The sequence below is a fragment of the Podarcis pityusensis genome (genome assembly GCF_964106645.2).
Source record: "Podarcis pityusensis genome assembly, chromosome: 6".
In the NCBI taxonomy this organism is placed as follows: Eukaryota; Metazoa; Chordata; class Lepidosauria; order Squamata; family Lacertidae; genus Podarcis; species Podarcis pityusensis.
In genome coordinates, this window is record NC_138030.1 from 88,461,766 (window position 1) to 88,485,367 (window position 23,602).

General features: G+C 44.3%; 1 long non-coding RNA gene across 1 annotated transcript; it reads left to right on the forward strand.

Annotated features, from left to right (window-relative positions):
- Positions 1-548: 548 nt before the first annotated feature.
- LOC308480678 lies at positions 549-5,942 on the forward strand. The gene is made up of 2 exons (XR_013988221.1): positions 549-1,320; positions 5,701-5,942. It is a non-coding gene; the product is annotated as an uncharacterized lncRNA (long non-coding RNA).
- The last annotated feature ends 17,660 nt before the right edge of the window (positions 5,943-23,602 follow it).

The following is a 23,602-nucleotide window of genomic DNA, read 5'->3' on the forward strand; positions in this document are numbered from 1 at the left end:
CATTTTAAACTCCTTTAAGCCACCATTATTTCTGCTCATTTCCTGATTTGGGCAAGTCATTCCCAACTCAGCCTAATGTTGGAATGAATTCACGACAGACGAGTAACAGGTGTCATATGAGAGGCGTCTGCCGGGGCAAGCCCCAAGAACTCTCTTTTATTGAATTACAAACATTGCCACAGGTGTGCTTGTGGCTGATTGGTTGATACAAACACAAAGCAACTTGTTGCTGATTGGTTAACATAGGTACAAGGCGGGAATTACATATAAACATTAATCGATAGATTAAAGGCTGGGAAACGGAGCTGGAACTAGACAGGCATGAAGCCTCCTAATTAAATTATAACTAAAGATTGATATAGCATGACTAAAACAATTACTACTGATTGATCATAACATGAAAGAATATAATAATCGAGTTCCGTAGATGTGGTCAGCTATGCATTAAGAACAGGTCAGGGTACACTGTTTCATGAACTCAATGGGAACTGTTCAGAACATTCTCAGACTCATGTGCAGAGGCAAAAACTTCCCAGCAGCCTAACCTGCCTCACATGGCTATGGAAACGAGGTATAAAAAGACTGCAAAAGGGGAGCTTACTGTTCGTATGGTAGGCATCAAATTTTGGACCCTTTAACCCAGAGAAATGCATATTTAAATATATATATATATATAATGCAATTTTTCTTTCTGTGGCCCCTTCACCCTGCAAATTAGTACAGCTCCAAGGCTTCAGCCAGTCTTAATTTGGCCTGAGTTCTGCAGGATTTAAATAATTCCACTTGTATTCAATTGAGTATTTTTGCCCCAGTTGCTCACTTAAACAAGCATACCGCTTCCATGGACCACTCGTCTGCCCCAACAACAAAACCACCGAGATAACTTGGAAAGCACTTAGAAGGGTATGCATTTTGTGTCTTGGCTTTCCTTTCAGGTGGCAAGCGACTTTCTATTTTTAATGAAGGCTCTAGAGTTCAGGCTCCCAATCTTAAACAAGAACAGAACTGTTAACAGGAAATTCTTGACTCCAACCAAATACAGTTAAACCAGGCCCCACAAATACCCCAGAGATATTTTAAATAAAAGGACACATTCTACTCGTGTAAAAGCACACTGATTCCCAGACCGTCTGCGGGCCGGATTTAGAAGGCCATTGGGCTGGATCTGGCTCCTGGGCCTTAGTTTGCCTACCCATGGACTAAACCATATAAGAAATCATGACACCCTAATCAGCACAGTAAGGATTATACTTTGAGCTACATCTGAAGACAGTTTGGAAGCGTCAACTGGTGCAGAATGAGTGGCCAGGGTGCTCACGGGTAAGACAGTTTCAGAATATTATCCTTCACATCTGCAGTACATTGACCGTTGCTTTGCCTTGGTAATGGACTGGCTGAGGTGGACTTGTGGCAAGGTAAAAAGATTCTGGGAGTTAATCTATAATGAACTTAAAAAGATATTTAAGTATACTTTTCCTAAAAGACCAGAGACATTTTTGCTAGGTCTGGTGGGAAAAGAAATTAAAATAAAACCAGAACTTGTTCATGTATGCCACAGCCGCCGCAAGAACTTTACTGGCCCAAAGATGGAAAACACAAGATTTACCAACCATCCAGAAGTGGCAGGTGAAGATGATAGATTTTGCGGAACTTGCCAAATTGACAGGAAGGATCCGGGACCAAGAGGACCAGAGATATAATAACAATTGGAATAAATTTATTGAATATATAAAGGAGAACAAAAATATTAAGACACTAGCAGGACTGGAATAACACCTCCAATGTAAAACAGAGTTATGACAATAATATATGCAAAAACTATGTGATGTATATACCAGCAGTCGGGAGGGAGGGCAGTCAGGACTCGGCAGAGTCAAAGGAAGAATTATAATGTGACAATAAGGATTGTTGGAAAAAGAATTACATGTTGAAAACAATAAAAATTTATTTGCAAAGGTAATGGACTGGATGAGAAGCAACCAGCAGGCTCAGTCCAAATGAAGACATGCCCTGTTAGCAGTCCCATAGACCTGTTGGATGGCAGGTTGCCTGCCCTTGATGGGGCTACACTTCCTCTGAAGGAGCGAGGAACCTTGGGGTTGATTCCAGATCCTTGCTCAAGGCTCAGGTAGCCTTGGTGTGGCTGAGTGCCTTCCATCAGCTTTGTCTGGTAGCCCAGCTTGCACCCCTATCTGGGCAAGGACAGCCTAACTTCTGTTATCTGTGCTCTGGTATCCTCTAGGTTAGATTACTGTAACACAGTATATGTAGGGCTGCCTCTGAAGATGGTTTGGAAACCTGAGCTGGTGCAGAATTTGGCCAGGTTATTCACTGGGGTAAGACGGTTTGAGCATGTTTCACCAATCTTGGCCCAACTGCATTGGCTCAGTTCAAAGAGTTGGTTTTGTCCTATAAAGCCCTAAACAGCCTCGTATGAACCGACCAGGGCCCTGCAATCATCATCTGAGGTCCTTCGTTATGTGCCACTTCCATGATAGGTCAAGTGAGCGGCAACATGAGAAAGAGCCTTTTCTGTGGTGGCTCCCTCCCCTGGCACCTTCATTACATATCATTAGTGCCAAGTTAAAACGTTTCTCTATAACCAGCCCTTTGGCTGATTAAACAATCTATGGCCTTTTAAATATGTTTGTTGGAGGGAAGGGGTTATTGATTAGTTATGTATTTTGTGTTCTCATTTTGTTTTTTTATGTTGTGCCTGCTGTCTTTGGATGGAGGTTGGTATGCAAATTTAATAAATAGTAAATAGTAAAATTTATTAAATACTATGTTTTGTCTTAAAGACTCCTGAGCATGCTGGGGTGCTAATCCCAGTGAAAAAAAGACAGTCACGAACCCAAGAAATTACACAGGACGAAAGAAATTACCGTGAAAATCCCTGAAATGAGAAGTAATTGACTATAGAATAACAAAAATCAAAAAATAAACTAGAATTAAAGACTTAATGAGATGCCGGTTAAGTGATATCAAACAAGCTCAAGAGTAGGGCTGAAAATGCTTCCTCGAGTTTACAAAGGTGGTATGAAACCTCAATGACAAGTTTTAAACATAGCCCTATTTAAGATAATCCAGCAGTAGTGATAAGAAATTGAGGTTTTAAAGTTTCAAACTCAAAAAACAGGGCAGAAACTCAAAAAAGTTTTAAACAAAACCCTGTTTAAGAGAACCAAGCAGTACTAATAAGAAATTGAGATTTGAAGTTTCAACCAAACTCAAAAACAGGGCTGAGGCGCTCCTGGCTGCTGATGTTAAAGAAAGGTATGAAAACCTCAATGACAAGTTTTAAATATAGCCCTATTTAAGAGGACCAAGCAATAGTAATACAAAATTAAGGTTTGAAGTTTCAAACAAACTCAAAAACAGGGCAGAGACTCAAACAAGTTTTAAGCATAGCCCTATTAAAAAATTGAGGTTTTAAGTTTCAAACAGACTCAAAAACAGCTGAAGAGCTCCTGACTGCTGATGTTAAAGAATGATATAGGGTGTTCCCAAGCACAGGTTTTTATACTGTAAGGTGAAAGAATTTTTAAAGGGACAGACTATCTAGTTCAAACATAGGGCATAGTCGCGAAAGTTTGTAAAGAATAACAAGAATATTGTTTAAATAGAGTTATAAGAGATTACAAGAAGGAACTAAAGTCAATATAAGAGTTGAGACCTGACGGAATTAAGGAAGCAAATCTAAAAATCCAATGCCTTTCCTTCTGTAGTAATTTCTTTCTTAAAATATCCGTATTTATCTCAGGAGTTTGATGTTTATAAATGATAAACCATCTGAAATCTGTTGCCCTGTTTTAGAGTTTGTTTGAAACTTCAAATCTCAATTTCTTATTACTACTGCTTGGTTCTCTTAAATAGGGTTATGTTTAAAACTTTTTTGAGTTTCTGCCCTGTTTTTTGAGTTTGTTGAAAACTTTAAAACCTCAATTTCTTATCACTACTGCTGGATTATCTTAAATCGGGCTATGTTTAAAACTTGTCATTGAGGTTTTCATACCTTCTTTGTAAACTCGAGGAAGCATTTTCAGCCCTGCTCTCGGGGTGCTAATCCCAGACTGTTTGTAGTTGTACAATTCAGATCTATTTAGGAATGCACAGAAATTCCAGCCAGGTATTTGAAATGAATTCCCTTTAATAAAACCCTCACAATCCAAGAATAAGTCCAGGTATATATGCAGAGTTTGCCATCAATTCCACTTAAAGTAGAAGCATATCCCATACAGTAAAATATACATGACTGTATAAGCAATTTCTTTGCTAGCAATTGAGATCTAATCAGTATATTTGAAAAGAAAATTATGGTTCTCATTTGAGAAAAAGCCATGTAAGCTTGATGGGACAAATTTAGCTCCCTGCTGGGGAAGCTTGTAAAAACGTATAGATGCTTGGAAAAGGTTTTGTTTTCATTTTCTACATGTTGTGTTTAATGTATCTTAAATAGTGATGTATTCTGCAGTGATGTGGAATCATGAGGCTGCTATACCTGCCTAACAACAGTAGACTTTACAATCGGGCTTACAAGCTATAACCTTTCCCTGGGGGAGATTAAATCAATTATCATATATAAAGGTAGGATTTCTGATGTGCACAGTTTGGAGATTTTTTCCCCCTCTTCAAGTTATGGGCAATAAACCAGAGGAATGATTTATGCAGTGGAAGAGAATCATGTCTGTACTCTCAGTATGCCTAGAGAGACCTCTGCAAAATCTTTTCTGCAGACCGGGCACTCCAGTGTCTCAAAGCAGCATCTTGTGCACTTGTGATAATAATAATAATAATAATAATAATAATAATAATAATAATAATAATTTTTTATTTATATCCCGCCCTACCCAGCCAAAGCCGGGCTCAGGGCGGCTAACAACAATAAAATAATACAACAGTCTAAAATCATTTCATTATAAAATTAATTCAAATCAAATTGATGGCAACCATTGGGCTAGAGTTCTGTGAAGATTGCCAAAGGAGGGAGTCAGGTTGCACCCTGACCAAAGGCCTGGCAGAACAGCTCCATCTTGCAGGCCCTGCGGAAAGATGTCAAGTCCCGCAGGGTCCTAGTCTCTTGTGACAGAGCGTTCCACCAGATCGGAGCCACAGCCCAAAAAGCAAATTTTAAAACAAACAAATCTCTGTAAAACTTTAATTTGAAAAATCAAATAAATATCAAACATAAATAATAAAAACAAGATTCCAGGGAATTTCTTGGACTTCCATCCTCCTCTTTGTGGGTCCTATTATTAATCATTTCCTCCCGCATCCTTTATGGTGACCCAAATCTTTTACATCTCCACTGTGCCCAGAATTCACCCTTAAACTACAAGTGATATTCCAATCCTACTAACGATTTTAACTGTTTACAATGGTCTTTAAGATAAGTTACAAATTTTCCCCATTCTTTATTAAAATTTTGGACTTCCTGATTTCTCATTCCGGTCTTTTTAGCCATTTCGTCAACTTCATCTGCCATTCTTCTCTGGTAGGAACTTTATCTTCTTTCTGTCTCTGAGCCACTTTCCTAAAAAACAAATTTCTGATACAAATTGAGAGGGGCTAACTTAGAGAGAAACCCACAAGGACGAAGAGGTGTTTACCGGGTCTCCCGGGACATTTCTCAGATTCTGCACATCTTGACCGTAGGAACAGATGTAGTGCTATAACATTCCTGCCAAATATTATTTCCAGATCTTTGGAGGAAACAGCTCGTTGATACAGGAGAAGAAGATCAGCAGCCAAGCAGGTTTCAGCTGGCAACAACGTTATGCAAGGTCTGGACTGCAAGGTGAAAATTCTGTTCTCCACTTTTGCTTAAAACAATGTACTAAAGCAACGTGAAGCCATTTTGTAGGCGCACGTTAATTAGCCGAATTGTGTGTATGTATTATAAGTGTGTACCAACACATGAGTAATAAAAGCACTTAAAAAGAGCCCACGTTCTATTTCTTCTGTCTAAAATCTTTATTCTTTGTATGAATACATGTGGTAGTTTCCTTGGCAGACTGCGTGCTGTTCAGTGTTCAGAATTTGCACATTATTGTGTGAAAAATGCAGAGAGAGAAATGTGTGTAAAGAGAACGGATTCATTTTTTAAAAAATTGCTATAGCAGGAACTCGACATATTCATGAATATTCCACATGCATGCCTATATTACGCTCCTACAAACTGTTGCTTAATCTAAGCATTCCTTCCACTCCAATCCTCCCCTGAAAACAAAATGAGGTTTTCAAAGTAAGCAAACCAGATAAACTTAAAACAAAAATCTCAATTCTTTTTAATCAGGTCTGCCACTCGAATAATAAAATAAATGAAAGTAAACGAGTGTACAGAAAGAAAGATACTTCCAGTACTTCATTTATTTTCTTGGCCCTCTAAATCGTGCCACCGTGAGGGTGTTTCCTGCCCCCTTTATTTATTACAAATTATTTATATCTCATCTTTCAGGATACAGCTCCTTCCAAGGCAGCTAACATCAATGTACATAAAAAAAATAAGCAATATCAACACATAGCACAAACTTTCTCTCTGCAGGGCTCAGTTGAGATGGGTGAAAATAAACTGAGGCCCACCCGTCTCAAAATATTGGCCAGGGAGTAAAACCAGTCACAAAATGGTGGAAGAGGCTGGCATAAGCAGTTGGGAATTGCTGCCATATTTTTCTACCGATGGAAATTGGAAAATTCTTTACAACAGTGTTTTGCCTTGTGGCAAAGAGTTCCATAGAGGGACATGGGTGGTGCTGTGGGTTAAACCACAGAGCCTAGGACTTGCCAGTCAGAAGGTCCGCGGTTCGAATCCCCGCGACGGGGTGAGCTCCCATTGCTCGGTCCCTGCTCCTGCCAACCTAGCAGTTCGAAAGCACGTCAAAGTGCAAATAGATAAATAGGTACCGCTCCGGCGGGAAGGGTAAATGGCGTTTCTGTGCACTGCTCTGGTTCACCAGAAGCAGCTTAGTCATGCTGGTCACATGACCCGGAAGCTGTACGCTGGCTCCCTCAGCCAATAAAGCGAGATGAGCGCCGCAACCCCAGAGTCGGCCACGACTGGACCTAAGGGTCAGGGGTCCCTTTACCTTTACCTAAAGAGTTCCATAGTGCACTCTTCCTCAAGCTACGTACAGACATTTTCTCTGGAGCTATTGTGGCACAGCCTCCCCACTTTAAGCAGAATTTGCTGATCCGGAGGCTCAGGTGGAGCTTTCGTCATTTATATTTTCCCCTTCCCACTCTCACATGCACCTCAAAATATCTTCACCCCTCTCCTGTCTCCACCCAGCCCAGTGCTGGATTGACATATAAGCTAAACGAGCTATAGCTGAGGGCCCCATTCTCTTGGGGGCCCCCAAAAAATTAAAAAACTGGATGTACATTTCCAAAATATAAGATAAAAAACAAATAAAATAAAACCTAAATACAGCAACAGTGTTTTGCATTGTGTAGGCCCCTAGGATGTAAGTAATGGGCCCCGCCTGCTAGCCTGCTCCCTAAAATAGCTCTGGTTTGCTCATATCTATATATAGGGTGCCTACATTCTGCATGGACTGCTTGCATGGCCACATGTGCAAATGGCTTTAGATACCTATTAGGTTCATAAATTACCATATAGAATATATTCAACACAAAAAAAAACCAGCAGCAATTTGTTGTTGACAAATGACAGCTGGACATATAAAGGGCCCCATTACCTTCAGTAGCTTAGGGCCTCATCCAGCCCTGCTCCTGCCCTTGCTCTCTTTTCACATTCGACCTGCTTATTCCTTCTCCATACTCTGCCTGAACTGCCACACTTTTTCTCTCCTCTTCCACAGAGCACTGCGGTTCAAGGAGTTGCTGGCGCTGTCAGTGGTTCAACCAAAAGGCTATCACACGGCTAGGGCATGAGGCAAGCAAGTGAAGAGGCACTGGGCAGGCTGTGCCACTGAGGAGTCACAGAACCATAGAATTGTAGGGTTGAGAGGAACCACAAGTAACATCTAGTCCAACCCCCTGCAGTGTAGGAATCTTTTGCCCAAGATGGGGTTGAACCCACGACCTTGAGGTTAAGAGTCTCATGCTCTACCAACTGAGCTCTCCTCAGATTGAAAGGTGTTTCCCACAGGGCAGCTGGTGGTAGATCAAGGGTCGGCAACGTGCAGCCCATGGGCCGGATGTGGCCCACGAAGACCGCTTTACCGGCCTACGAGCCGCCCACAAACCGAGCCGCCTGCTTGGCAAGTCCCTCTCACGCTGTGCTAAAGCAGCATGGTGCGGTGCAGGACTCGGCGAGTGGCGCCGGAAATGGCATCTGTGCACGCGTAGATACCAGAAATCGCATCTGCGCATGTCCAGACGCCAAAAATCACTTCTATGCAGGCTCAATTTTCGGTGTCTGGGCATGCACAGAAGTGATTTTTGGCGTCTGGACATGCGCAGATGCGATTTCTGGCATCGCGCTGTGCCAGTCCGGCCCATGCATGATCTCTGTGGGAGTGATCCAGCCCATGGCCGGCAAAGCTTGCCGACCCCTGTGGTAGATGATCATGTGGACAGAGGAGACAGTCCAGCTGAAACAGGAGCAGGTTCCTGATGTCTTATTTAACTTTCCTGGAATCCTACCTAATCCCTCCCAAGGGGAGCTAAGACTAGCAGGACAGCTTACTCTATGGTTTTAACCCCTTCATGCATTAATTAGACATAAGGCAGGTTACCCCACATTAAGTGCCCATCAGTTTAATTCCCTACTTCCTTTCCAGCATGCATTGAAAGTTATGCTGGGACTGGACTCATCCTGTATAGAAATATGTACATTGCATAGGATTTAATATTTCTGTGTCAATAATTTCCATTGAATCCCACCCCCCAGAACCCCTGTATCCATGCTGCACAGTAAATATTCAGGGGAGGGGGTTAATATTTCCTAAAACGATTTACAGAGCAGGAATAAAATATCCACAGACGGAAGGACCACAAGGGTCATCTAGTCCAACCCTGTTCAATGCAAGAATCTTTTGCCCTATATGCAACTGAAACCTTTGACCCTGAGGTTGAGTCTCACGCTCGACCGATTGAGCTATCCCAGCAGACATGCATAATATCCATCTATTTCTATTTACAGTGAGAGGATCTCCCATTATCCAAAAACACCATGTATGGTTCATGCATTTCATCACAAATCCTCCAGCAATATTTTATCTCAAGAAAATAGAGCCATCTCAGGGGAGTGGGTCTGGGGAATCAGAAAAACAAAATAATCCTACTACCTCATGGGGGGATATTGCAAGAGAAGCAAATAAATATTCAAAATATAAGATAGAACTTGTGATGGAAAATATTTTCTCCTGTACTAGACAGTAAAATATCATGCATAAGTATAGCAAGTTTAGAGGTTTTATTACATATCATTTGCTAAAAAGTTTAAGGAGGGTTCCTTCTGATATATTAAGCCCTGTATTTTATGAACTCCTGAAACTTGAATAGCTTTGGAAGTCATAGAGAAAAAGAAGCAGATTGCTTTGATTCCTGCTTGGTAACAGTAAAGGAGTTGCAAATATAAAAACTCTCATTATCTCTTTCCTTGTTATCCACAATGCCTTTCTACCCAAATTCACCGATGGCTGCTTCTTAAGTTACACATGGTGGTGGTAAAATGAGTCTTCGCTCCATGAAGTGAAAATTACATATTCACAGGTATATATAAGTGTCCTGACTAAAGCAACAGGTTTCTGAATGGTGATTATTAATCTTGCAAAAGCAAGACAAAGAAGGCAAGAAACTGGTAAAAGATGTTGTGACACTTGCAAAAAAAAAAAAAAAAATTGCTGGGAAAGGGCTTGCTGTAGTCCTAGCTCTTGAGTAAACAGGTCAACACAGTAACAAGCCAGTTTGCACTTTTGTAGGAAGCAAAGATAAACAGCCCCAATCCAGTTAACACTTAGATGGTGAACAATCATAAGCAACAGTCACCACTTTGAACAGGGAACAAACCTGTGAGTCTAAATATAAAAATATATGTTGCTCATACACTTTTGTGGCTCAATAGCTCAAATCTCCTATGTTGCTTTGTGAAGATGCTGTTCCAAAACCTGTGCTCCAATTTCTCAAAAGACTTCATTCTACTGTGAAAGTCTTCTATTTTTCTCCCTCACTCTCACAGTACTTTAAAATTTATTTTGAGCTTCTTCAGAACTTTGGTGAGTGCAGGGTTGAGCTTACTATATCATCGCAAGGTGGTTGCAGGTAGTGTGTGTGTCCCCCCCCCCCTTTTTACTGAACATTTCTCTACCACTGCAGCCTCCCTGGCTGCCTAAGCTTCTTGATCTGGAAAACCCCATAAGTTATTTGATGTCATCTTCCCTTGAGTCCAGGAAACCAGGAGGCTGGCCCCATTTTGCTTGGTGATTTTGTTTTTAAGGGAAGTGCTTCCTTTTACTAAAAACAAAACCCACACTGAGTTCTTGTGATGGCCTGGGACTTGGGCTCAGTCCGCACCGGATCCTTTGCCTCAGGTGGCATCTGAACCAGGTCTGGGGTCTGATTCTGAAGAGCCCCAGTCTGCACAGGTTCCCCTGCAACAAGCACCAGCTGGGCCGAGTCAGGGACCTGAGCCTGCCCTGGCTCCAGATGCTGGGATTACCTCATTGCCTTCAGCTGGGCAATCACTTACAGCTGCTCCACTACCGGTTGGGTCAGGAGAGGCTGAGGTGGCCTCTGGGTCCAGTAACCCACCGACATCTCCTGAGCTGCAGAGACGAAGGTCTGAGAGGAGAAGAGACCTGAGTACTCACAGGAGGAATGCTCGCCTTCGGGCGAGACAGGGAGGTGAGTCACCGGGGGATCAGGACCGGCCGTTACCCAGCCAAAGATAAAAGGCTGTCGGACCCCGCCCCAGGTTGCGGGAGCAACATTGCTGTTTGCCAGACCTGCCTGAGATCCTGTGCCTGACCTTGCCTAGTTTCCTGCCTCGTGCCCTGCCTAGGCCCTGCTGGATCAACTCCTCGCAGAACCCTTGGATTTGGGACTGGACCCGGGCTGTGTTACTCGAGTTACCCCCGGGCCCAGCACAGTTCTGTTAAAAATAAAATCTCACTTGAAAAATAACAAGGAACAGTTGTCAGGTGCAGATCACACAGCTTTCCTACCTTCCTGTGTTTAAGAGGAAAGTCCAGCTGAAGATGTCATGAGATTTTCAGGAAAGGTGAGCACCCAGGAAGGCTGCGCAATGCAGATTTGTGCAACAAAAAAAGGATACTTGCAAACACCCTTCAGTTACCACCTCAGAAAGAAAGAATGTTCATGAAAACATCTGTGCCCTACCCATAAAAACTCCACACACACACACACACACACACACACACACAAATTCCCTTCCCTTTGATAATTTTTGAATGCAATTTCTTTTTTCATTGACTGATGAGCTATGGTCCAAAAATGTGGGAGAAATTTTTGGCACAGCTCTACTCTGCAGTGACCTGGAAATATCCACAGAAATACCTGTAGATGTTTCGCCCATCCCCATGTATGAGTGGAAAGAAAGAGAGTCTAGCAATGAAAATTGAAAGAATATGCACAGCACTTTGTATCATTGCCACGCCAACTTTGTTCTTGTCAGAAGCGAGTTCCCACCAAATTGGGGAAGGGACTGTGGGGTGCCTCCAAATGGAGATATATTTTAGAGCAGGTGCTACAGAAAGAATGAAGAGAAGGGATTGATGTCTCTTGGGTAGGATAGTGGCAATCAATATTGATAGCTTGGCAGTGAGATATACAGGAGGAGGCCTTCCTGTCTGGGATGCTGCAGAGAAGATGGATGGATGACGCTTCCTGCAGAGAGAAGCTTTATCATTGCAAGGATTCCTGTTGTGAGGCACAAGGGAAGTTACATGACAAGGCATTGTTTGACTGCGGGGGAAGTAATTCCACTCAAATGACGAAGGAAGGAATACTTCAGTGCCTCCCACTATTGTAGGACAATGCTTGGAAAGTGCTTTTGGGGGGCAGTTGTATTCACATGCTGATAAGGATGAAGAATGAGAACGAAGCGTTGAGCCTGCCTCGGGTCTAGGCCAAGGGTCATACACAGGCGTGTGCTTCACAGTGTGGTGTAGTGGTTAAGAGCGGTGGACTTGTAATCTGGTGAGCAGGGTTCGATTCCCTGCTCCTCCACATGCAGCTGCTGGCTGACCTTGGGCTAGTCACACTTCTCTGAAGTCTCTCAGCCTCACTCACCTCACAGAGTGTTTGTTGTGGTGGAGGAAGGGAAAAGGAGATTGTTAGCCGCTTTGAGACTCCTTAGGGTAGTGATAAAGCAGGATATCAAATCCAAACTCCTCCTCCTCCTCTTCTTCTTCTACAGAGCTTGTACGTGAGAAAAGTACACTCATGAACTCGCTCATGCTGTTGAAGCTTGCTAATAAGACAGGACTTGAAGGGTGTGCTGAAATGAAGAGCTCAGCCTTCTCCAGCGATCTCCTACTGTGATGGAGCAGGAAACAGAGGTGTAGTGGGTCAGAGTGAAGGGTATTCTGAGGGTATTTTGTTTCTCATGCGGTCCCTATGTTGCTTTGAGAGCCCAATCACACATCCCAGGCTCACAAAGCTCTTCTTTCTTCCTCCTCTTTGGTGATAACTTGTAGCTGAGTAAGATTGTCTTCCATGAACACGATCTTAACAGTGAGTCCGTAAGTGACTGTGGAGGCCAATTCTGGATCCACACGTCTTTCCGGAGTGGGGATATAGGTTTCTAAGCAGGAGATGATCACAGTGATGTTTTGCCAAGCATTCCTTCCTCTTAACTTGTTTCTCCCTTTCGTCCTGAGTTCGAACATCTTCAAAGTCCATGACACCTTTGGTAAAGGCTGTTCTCCAATTGGAGCACTCGTAGGCCAATGTTTCCCAATTGTCGGTGTTTATACTACATTTATTTTAGATTTGCCTTGAGAAAGTCTTTAAACCTCTTTTGTTGACCAACAGCATTACGCTTTCCATTTTTAAGTTTGGAATAGAGTAGTTGCATTGGAAAATGATAATCGGGCAAAGCAGCGGGGGGTTGTCAGGGCATCAGGAGGATACAAAAGGCACTTGCCCTTCTAATCAGCTGAATCTGGACTGATTTTAAGGGCAAGTACCTGCCCTGCTTTGGGATGCGGGTGGCGCTGTGGGTAAAACCTCAGCGCCTAGGACTTGCCGATCGTATGGTCGGCGGTTCGAATCCCCGCGGCGGGGTGAGCTCCCGTCGTTCGGTCCCAGTTCCTGCCCACCTAGCAGTTCGAAAGCACCCTTAAGTGCAAGTAGATAAATAGGTACCGCTTTATAGCGGGAAGGTAAACGGCGTTTCCGTGTGTTGCGCTGGTGCCGGCTCGCCAGAGCAGCTTTGTCATGCTGGCCACGTGACCCGGAAGTGTCTCCGGACAGCGCTGCCCCCCGGCCTCTTAAGTGAGATGGGCGCACAACCCTAGAGTCGGACACGACTGGCCCGTACGGGCAGGGGTACCTTTACCTTTTACCTGCCCTGCTGCATCCTTCTCACATTGCTGGAAGGATGGTGTTAGGAGGATGCAACAGACATGCGCCCTTCCAATTAGTCTGATCCAGATTGATTGGAATAGCATGCCCTGCTCCCTCCTGCTCATGTCACCCTCTGTGCCCCACCCCACCCAGCACACTTGGGCGTGCCCACCCTGGGTCCCATGAAGACACATTCTGCCACTGGCAGGGGATCCTCAGGGCTTCCTGGATCTTCTGCAGCAGAATCCTCCAAGTTGCAGAATGGTAATATCATATCCTTAGGCGGGATGGCGGGGCAGCGATCCTGCAGGTTCACCGGGGCGTGCTTCTAGACTTACTAAGCCTAACCCTACCACATAGGGTTGTTGTGGGGATTAAATGAGGAAGGGGAGAACCATATATACCGCCTTGAGCTCCTTGGAGGAACAGGGGAGTTATAAATGCAAACCAACGAACAAAATAGAAAATTGCATTCATACGTTCCAATTGCATTTGGACAGGAGGCCATTCTCATTGCAGTAAAGAAAGGACTGGATGCGGTTCAGCCAGTAGGTAGAAGACCTGGGAAGCAGAAAAAAGCAAAATGCACAGTGAGATGGAACCAATAATAATAATAATAATAATAATAATAATAATAATAATAATTTATTATTAATACTCCACCCATTTGGCTGGGTTTCTCCAACCACTCTGGGCAGCTTCCAACAAAATATTAAAATACAATAGTCTATTAAACATTAAAAGCTTCCCTAAGCAGGGCTGCCTTCAGATGTCTTCTAAAAGTCTGGTAGTTGTGTCTTCTAAAAGTCTGGTAGTGGGAGGGTGTTCCACAGGGCTGGTGCCACTACCAAGAAGGCCTTCTGCCTGGTTCCCTGTAACCTCAATTCTCGCAGCGAGGGAACTGCCAGAAGACCCTCGGAACTGGACCTCAGTGTCCGGGCAGAACGATGGAGGTGGAGACGCTTCTTCAGGTATACTGGACTGAGGCCGTTTAGGGCTTTAAAAGTCTGCACCAACACTTTGAATTGTGCTCGGAAATGTACTGGGAGCCAATGGAGGTCTTTCAAGACCGGTGTTATATGGTCTTGATGGCCACTCCCAATCACCAGTCTAGTTGCCACATTCTGGATTAGTTGTAGTTTCGGGTCACTTTCAAAGGTAGTTCCACATAGAGCGCATTGCATTAGTCTAAGCGAGAGATAACTAGAGCATGCACCACTCCAGTGAGACAGTCTGCAGGCAGGTAGGGTCTCAGCCTGCATACCAGATGGAGCTGATAAACAGCTGCCCTGGACACAAAATTGACCTGCACCTCCATGGACAGCTGTGAGTCCAAAATGACTCCCAGGCTGCTCACCTGGTCCTTCAGGGGCACAGTTGCCCCATTCAGGACCAGGGAGTCCTCTACACCTGCCCGCCTCCTGTCCCCCTAAAACAGTACTTCTGTCTTGTCAGGATTCAACCTCAATCTGTTAGCCACAGGCCAAGTTCTGCCCCTCCCCCCGTGTACAGAATGAGGCTGGAGCTCCTGCAGGAAATAAATACCACGACGAACAAGTGCTAAAGTCTTTATGGAAAACCCTGAGCTTTGGAAGAACGACAAGATTTGTGGTGCTACAGAGACTTTGGTCTCATTTGTGTTTAGCGGTGTTTACAACCCAAATCTATCTCGTTACCAACAGAGCTGCAAATTCCAAGGCGGATGTAAATTATGGCATTTGCTGCCAGTCACCTGCAAAGAGGTAAGGTAGCTGGCTCAGGACCACAGAAGGGAAAGGGGGAGGAGGGCGGGGAAGCTGCTCTCCCAACAGCTACTCAGAGAGAAAGGATCGCCCTCTGGGGGATCGTAAAAATGGTCCCGTTGACAGCGGCGCTGAAAAGGTGGGTGCAAAATAAGCAGGGCCGTTAACAGCAGCTGTCACCATGATTAATGCTGATGAGCAGTAATGAATGTGGATGCTTTCAAGCAAGGCTCCTGGCTTCAAACTCAGGGGGAAAGAGAAAGAATGGGAGATTATCTTATTAGAAATAGTATGCATTGAAGGTCATAAAAGCTCTTTTGGGGGGGAGGGAGAGCAGGGATCCAGCAGTCAAAACCACCACCCAAACACCCCACCATGGGCTTTTATGAAAAACAGATTTGTGTTTTTTTTTGGAAAATGGCCATGCCTTGCTGTTAAAGGTTTGGGATTAATCCCAGACGTCTTGCTAAAATTCCTTTTGCAGTAAATTCAAAATTCAGCAGCCAGGATTTTATCAGAAAGTGTGCCCGGAACCAAATCTCACTAGTTAGGAGAGATCTACACCAGTTAGTGGTTTGTTAACGTTGATGACAATACATAATTTATTCTTCATGAACTGCCTGAAAAGCATCGTCATTCTCCCCGTCATTTTAGAGTTTACTTCACATGCTTTGGAGTTTCTGGTACAATTCCTGCTCCCTGTGTGTTACAGAGGACGGATAAGTACTCCCCATTCGTTCCGTGATATCAGGGCTTGGTTGGATGAGGAGGAGAGCTTGGAGCCGCCAGCCCAAGAGCCCCCCAAGGAGGATTCTGAAGATGACACCTTAGGGTCTGGACCCTGGTGGTGGGACACTGAGGAGCAGTCAGCAGAAGGGATGAGCTGTGAACTTATAGAAGCAGGAGACTTGAGTGATCAAGGGAGGTCAGGAGAAGGAGGGTTTTCCAGGACAGGGTTAGAGGTTGAGAGTCGCAGTGTGAGTCCAGGCAGCCCCAGTCCTGCTTACATTTCTCACCCTCTGGCATCCCACTCGAGGAGAGTCCTGCACGTTGCTGAGCAAGGGCCAGAAAAAGGCCCAGAGGCTCACCCACTCAACGCAGCCTTTGTCTGCTTGGGAGGGATCCAGAGTGAAAGCTAGAAGAGGAGGGTGGAGTGAGTGGTCAGTTTCAGCAATGGCCTTCTGTGCCTTCCGTACGTGTGCCTGCCCTGTGGATGACCTGGCTTGTTGACAGCTCCTTGACACTTATTGAACTTATTGCGTTGCAGGCATGGATGAGCTTAAAGGGCACACTCTTTCAGGGACACCTTGTAATCTTTTGGTGTAGACTATGGCAGAAGAGATGGGACGCGGGTGGCGCTGTGATCTAAACCACTGAGCCTAGGGCTTGCCGATCGGAAGGTTGTCAGTTTGAATCACCACGACGCCGTGAGCTCCCGTTGCTCGGTCCCAGCTCCTGCCAACCTAGCAGTTTGAAAGCACGTCAAAGTGCATGTAGATAAATAGGTACCACTCCGGCGGGACGGTAAACGGCATTTCCATGCACTGCTCTGGTTCACCAGAAGCGGCTTAGTCATGCTGGCCACATGACCCAGAAGCTGTACGCCGGCTCCCTTGGCCAGTAAAGTGAGATGAGCGCCACAACCCCAGAGTCGTTCATGACTGGACTTAAGTGTCAGGGGTCCTTTACCATTACCTTTTTATGGCAGATGAGGGAGAGCTGCCCACGTCCTTGGTTGAGTGAAATCAGCAAGGAGGCTTGCATCATGTTCAACTTGGTTCGCAACATGACCTGCATAGGCTAATGAGTCGACAAGGGTAGAGTTGAGAAGGGTGCTAAGTGTTGCTAGCTGACTCAGTTGAAAAATCTAGTACCATTTCAGAAATAATCCCATCTGTGAGTGCACAAAATACCTCATTGTACTGCTGAGGAGCTTTCTTAAAGGCAGCTCTACAGATCTTGATGATTTGCAGGCAGTGAACCACCTTGGAGCAGATCTGTCTCTCTGGATCACACCTTACTGACCTGAAGTGGTCAACATACATATTGCCCTATATGTGACATATGTCCTAATGGATTGAATGTAGTGCCCTCCAGGTGGCTCATCACCCCAGGGCATTTTCCATGCTGGCTGAAGCAGATGGGAACTGTAGTCCAACCATGTTCATAGAACCATAGAATTGTAGAGTTGGAAGGAACCTTGACGGTCATCTAGTCCAGCTCCCTGCTATGCAGGAATCTCATCTAAAGCATCCATGACAGATGGCCATCTGCTTAAAAGCATCCAAGGGAGGAGAGTCCACCACCTTCCAAGGGGGTCCATTCCACTGTAGAACAGCTCTTACCACCAGAAAGTTCCCTATGATGTTTAGTCAAAATCTCCTTTCTTGTAACTTGAATCCATCGGTTCGTGCCCTAGCCTCCAAGCAGCAGAAAGCAAGCTTGCTCCATCCTCCATGTGGCAGCCCTTTAGATATCTGAAGATGGCTATCGTATCTCCTCTCAGTCTCCTCTTAAAGGTAAAGGGACCCCTGACCGTTAGGTCCAGTCACAGACGACTCTGGGGTTGTGGCGCTCATCTCACTTTTCTGGCCCAGGGAGCCAGCATTCAGCTTCCAGGTCATGTGGCCAGCATGACTAAGCTGCTTCTGGTGAACCAGAGCAGCACACGGAAACCCTGTTTACCTTCCCGCCAGAGCGGTACCTATTTATCTACTTGCACTTTGATGTGCTTTCGAACTGCTAGGTTGGCAGGAGCTGGGACCGAGCAACGGGAGCTCACCGCGTTGCAGGGATTCAAACCGCCAACCTTCCAACTGGCAAGCCCTAGGCTCAGTGGTTTAGACCACAGCACCACCCGCGTCCCCAGTCTCCTCTTACCCGGGCTAAACATACCCAACTCCCTCAGTCATTCCTCATAAGGCTTGGTCTCCAGACTCTTTATCACCTTGGTTACCCTCCTCTGTACACAATCCAGCTCGTTCTTATCCTTCTTAATTTGTGGTACCCCTGCTATAGAGTGCTATAGACTCCAAAGCAGACAATGTCTCCTCTCTCACCCTAAGTGGCCATAGCTGTCTGGTAAGATGGATGGACAGAAGAGGAATACATAGGAACTGCTAGGCACTTTTGTATTCAGTGACATTGTGTCTTTGTTTAATCTCAATTCCGTTGCCGTACATATCTCTTCCAGGACGCGGGGGCGAGCACAAGAGTTGCTTCTTGTTACAACTGCCAAGGACAAAAATCCTAATGTGTATGCAAAATGTGTGCACAAGCCTGGTTATTTGGTAAAACAAATCAGAGCTCCCATAAGATAAAAGGCACTGGTGTATGTAAAAAGCAAATACTGATTTGTGGTTTGGGAAGATGTGTGAGTTACCATATGTGGCTAATATGTCTGTATGAAGTTCTGAACGGGGATTTTAAAAACGAGATTTACAACCTCTTTTGAGCTAATGCAGTGCTATTGGGGAAAGTGCAATATATTTGCCACTACTTTATGGAATAAATAATAAATGCAGAGGGCACCTCGGATGAAAAATCAATACAGAATGCTCTACCTACACGAGACTCCACATATTAGGCATTTAACTGCTGATTTAACTGGAAAATCCAATTACAAAGCCATAAGCCAAGCGCGGTGTCATGTCAGTCCGCCTAACAACCCTATGGGTGCTTTTAATAAGTGATGCTATGAGCACTTATTTTGTTTGGAATGTGTCACCTGCGGATGTTGTAAGTGCTGAACGGAGAGCAACTTTTAAATCCAGTATATACTCCGGCCAATCCAGCTTGTTTGTATAATTTACAGGTATGAGGAATGCAAAAAGTCTCCACTGAGGTTTCACTAGGGGCCAGTTGGTACCGTAAGCAGAAGCAAGTAGGGAAGTTTTCCCTGGACTGAACTATTTCAGAATGCAAGTGGTCATTTGTTTGTATGCCTTTCTACAGGGAAGGGGGGATTCCTGCTCATAGAAAGCTAACACATAGAATCACAGACTTGTTGGAAGGGAACATGAGATCCATCTAGTCCAGCCCCCTGCAATGCAGGAATCTTTTGCCAAGGGTTCATCCTTAGCTTCCATTCTTTCTGGGGTGTTAGGTTATAGCATTTTAGAGTACAGGTCAGGGTCCATGTGATGAAATGTTCTTACATTGTGTGCACACAGACACAGTGGAACCTCAATTTTCGAAGGTAATCCAGTTCGACTTCCACATCGTTCAAAAACCGAAGATCAATGGGCAGTCGACAAAACCCATTGAGAAAATAGAGGCGTGTTTGAAAACGGAAGCAATAACATCCAGGTTTTCGGCGTTTGGGTTCTGAATCGTTCGGCTTCCAAGACGCTCGAAAACCAAGGTTCCACTGTACATACTTATGTTAAATTCCTCCACATAGAAAACTAGGTGGCAAAGAGGAGGGTTCTAGTCTAGACGTCACCTGGACAGTTAGTTTTCAATGTGCAATAATGAGTTTGGGAGATTTCCTTTTCCTAGTACTTTCTTACCCAGTAGATTTGGAACCAAAACATTCATTTAGTCAAGTGAACAAAGCAGCTATACTTTCTTCTTAGATTCAGCTCATCTTCAGTTAAATCTGTGTGCGATTTGGGGGACTTAAGAATTCTGAACCATGCTGCATAATTCTTAAGCGTCTGTGTAATATTTTGACTAGGTTATCACAACGCCCTGTTTATCGCACTGAATGCGACTAGTATTGTTTATTAATTTTTGAAATGCATATAACATTGTGGTTTAATTATTCTGTTTAGTCTTGGTTTTGGCCTCTCTTGAACAAATTCAGGGTGTTTTTTGGGGGGGTGGGGGTGGGGTGGAGGGCGGTATTTTGTCACACTGAGTTCACCTTTCTCTCATCTCTGTTTGTTTTACCAAGAACAACAAAATCAAACCCCAGCCAAGCATCTCAAAGCACTCACTGCGGATTAGCAATGGTAATAAGCATTTGTCGTGAAGTGGCTCTTGCCAACTGTAAAGTGGAACTTCTCACTCTCTCAGTTTAATGAGTTTAATAAAACTTAATGAAACATTTTTAAACTTAATGAAGTACTTGGGAAATGTATGGGGAAAGGATGTCTGCTCCACTTAAAAGAGGAAAGAGGCCATCTCACTGGAAGCAACGCAGGTCCTGTTAAGCTTTTAATGTTCCTCCGAGGTTAATTTGCGTGTTTTCAATGTCTTGTGCAGATAAGTGTACCCTAGAAAAATCTTGTTAGAATAATTCGGAAAAATAAAAACATTCTCCTTTCATTACGTTGGCTTCACTGGGTGCTCAAGGGCCTTTTAAAATGATTTGTTAATTATTTACAGCACTATCGTACTAATATAAAAAAGGGTGACATCACAGGGAAGCTCAAGAAATGTAGGGCTAATTTGTTCTTATGGCCACTGGCTCACAGAATAGAAGAATTAAGGAATAAAAGCTCCCTTCTGCATCCTAACAAAGAAAGCGTGATGCTTAGGTGTGGCATGGACCAAGTATAGTAGCAGCTTTGGACCATATCCCATTTGCAGGCTTCCCATAGGTATTTATTATTTATTCATTCATTAAATTTGTTAGTCACTTTATCTTGCCTAAGGCAACCCATAAAAAGGTAAAGGGACCCCTGACCATTAGGTCCAGTTGTGGCCGACTCTGGGGTTGTGGCGCTCATCTCGCTTTATTGGCCGAGGGAGCCGGCGTACAGCTTCCGGGTCATGTGGCCAGCATGACTAAGCCACTTCTGGTGAACCAGAGCAGCACACGGAAACACCGTTTACCTTCCCGCCAGAGTGGTACCTATTTATCTACTTGCACTTTGACATGCTTTCGAACTGCTAGGTTGGCAGGAGCACAGACCGAGCAATGGGAGCTCACCCCGTTGCAGGGATTCAAACCGCCGACCTTCTGATCGGCAAGTCCTAGGCTCTGTGGTTTAACCCACAATGCCACCCGCGTCCCTAGGCAACCCATAGCGACTTACAAAAACAAGCAAACCAATGAAAATGCCCCCCTTGCTTTCCCTCCTCTTTTTTGTCTTCACAACAACCCCACAAAGGTTGGTAAGACAGTGACTACCCAACATCACCCAGCAAGTCCCATGGATGCATAAGGATTTGAACTCAGGTCCGGTTACTATTCCACACTGGCTTTCTCCCATGCTTCCCTTGTGGAGATGCTTCTGTTTAAGGTCCTTCTAATAGTAACTTGGTGCCGCAACTTGCCTGCATTTCTGGTTACACCTGGATATCTCTGTTATCGCTGCCAGCCTCAAATATGAGGAAATTACTAAGCAGGTATGTACAGAGGTCTGTTGCATTTTAGCACAATAAACGTGCTACTGCAAGGTACCCAACTAAGTTAGTCAGGTTCATTAATTTCAAAGGACCAACTCAAAGGTTAGCTACAGCCCACTATTTTTTAGAGTAATCAAATAAGGCACTGACAGAGAACAGTTGTGAACCACCACCTCTAGGTAACCACAGACCCTCAGCTTACAAATTCTCCATGTAGCATGAATGACTGCTGTAGGCAGAAAATGTCTGCAATCCTGGTCACCTGTGGTGAGCAGGAATGGCTTCCAGGTGACCAGGCTGGCAAGGTTTGTTCTGTTCACCTTCTCCTTTCATGCCGTTCATCTCCAATAGGGATGTGGTTGCAGGAAGGCTCTAAATCTCTCTGCAAGCCAGCAAGCTTTGTGGTAAAAGGTTGCTGGCCTTTGGTTTAATTCAGCCGCACTCTTCTTACATTCTTAGGATTTGAACTTGAAAAACACCACCACTCAACACCCAACTACACAGGGAGAAGAATCAAGCGTTATTCATTTACTCCCTTTCTGTGCTCTTTCAACATAGCTTTAATGAGCTCCCCAGCCCCTCAGTTAGTGATTTCTGATCATGCGTGAGCCTTTTTGGGCCCTCAGATTTCCAAATAATGCCCTCAGAATATTCAGAGGGTTGTTATTGAAGATAACAATCTCCCAGGATTGTTTGCAATGCACAATACCTTCCTCTACACACTTGTCATAATATCTTATATTTTGCTAGCCTTGAAGGCTTTAGGGCTTGCCTTCAATTATTTGAGAAGCATAAATACTGAATGACAATTGAGATCCATCTCTTTTCTTACACCCGAGTATAAATGTTCACCACTCACCTGTCTTTTCTGGTCTTCAGCCCCCCTCCCCCCACTAGAACATCGCCATTTGATTTCTGGGACTGTCAAACTCACATCTTTGAGCAACGCTGGCTTTGTTTCAAAATCTTCAATCCCAAAGAGAAATGAATGAACTCGCTGAACTTCTGTGGAACAAAGAACTGTAAATGCTCTAAAGAAACAAGCTTGCCTTCACAACTGCAGTTGACAACATAGCTGCAGAATTGTGTGTGTACGGAGAGAGAGAGAGGCATGTCGGAGACTTCCTTGTAAGAGCAGACCTGTTAAGTGACTCCAGTCAAAGGCAAAATCTCCCAAAGTCCCATTGTCTTACATGGAGCCCCAGGCAGAGCTTTTGACTCACTTTTGAAATGTACACACACATATTCACCTCTGACTTCCAATAAAAATATATTGTACAACCAAGGCTTGTTTTTTTAAAAAAAGAAGTCCGTGGGTGAGATTGGATCATGACAAAAGCTGCCATTGCGAGTTCTCTTAAGAATCTTTGCAACCGACAGACAAGATATTAGTACAGTGGTACCTTGGTTTATGAACTTAATCTGTTCCAGAAGTCCGTTCCTAAACCAAAGCGTTCTTAAACCAAGGCTTGCTTTCCCATAGCAGCGGGGGACTCAATTTACAAATGGAACACACTCAACAGGAAGCGAAACATATTCTTATTGCATGGCAAAGTTCACAAACCAAAATACCTACTTCAGGGTTTGCAGCGTTCGTAATCCAAGTTGTTCATAAACAAGCTGTTCTTAAACCCAGGTACCACTGTATTTTAAATCAGGGGCTGTTAAAGTGTGTCTCTCCAGATATTCTTGAATTCCAATGCCCATCTGAAGGCAGCCTGTATAGGGAAGTTTTTGTAATGTGTAATGTTATATTATGCTTGTACAGTGGTACCTCGGGTTACATACACTTCAGGTTACATATGCTTCAGGTTACAGACTCCGCTAACCCAGAAATAATACCTTGGGTTAAGAACTTTGCTTCAGGATGAGAACAAAAATTGCGCGGTGGCGGCGTGGCAGCAGCAGAAGGCCCGATTAGCTAAAGTGGTGCTTCAGGTTAAGAACAGTTTCAGGTTAGGAATGGACCTCTGGAACGAATTAAGTACGCAACCAGAGGTACCACTGTATATATGTTGGAAGCCACCTAGAGTGGCTGGGGCAACCCAGTCGAATAGGTGGGGTATAAA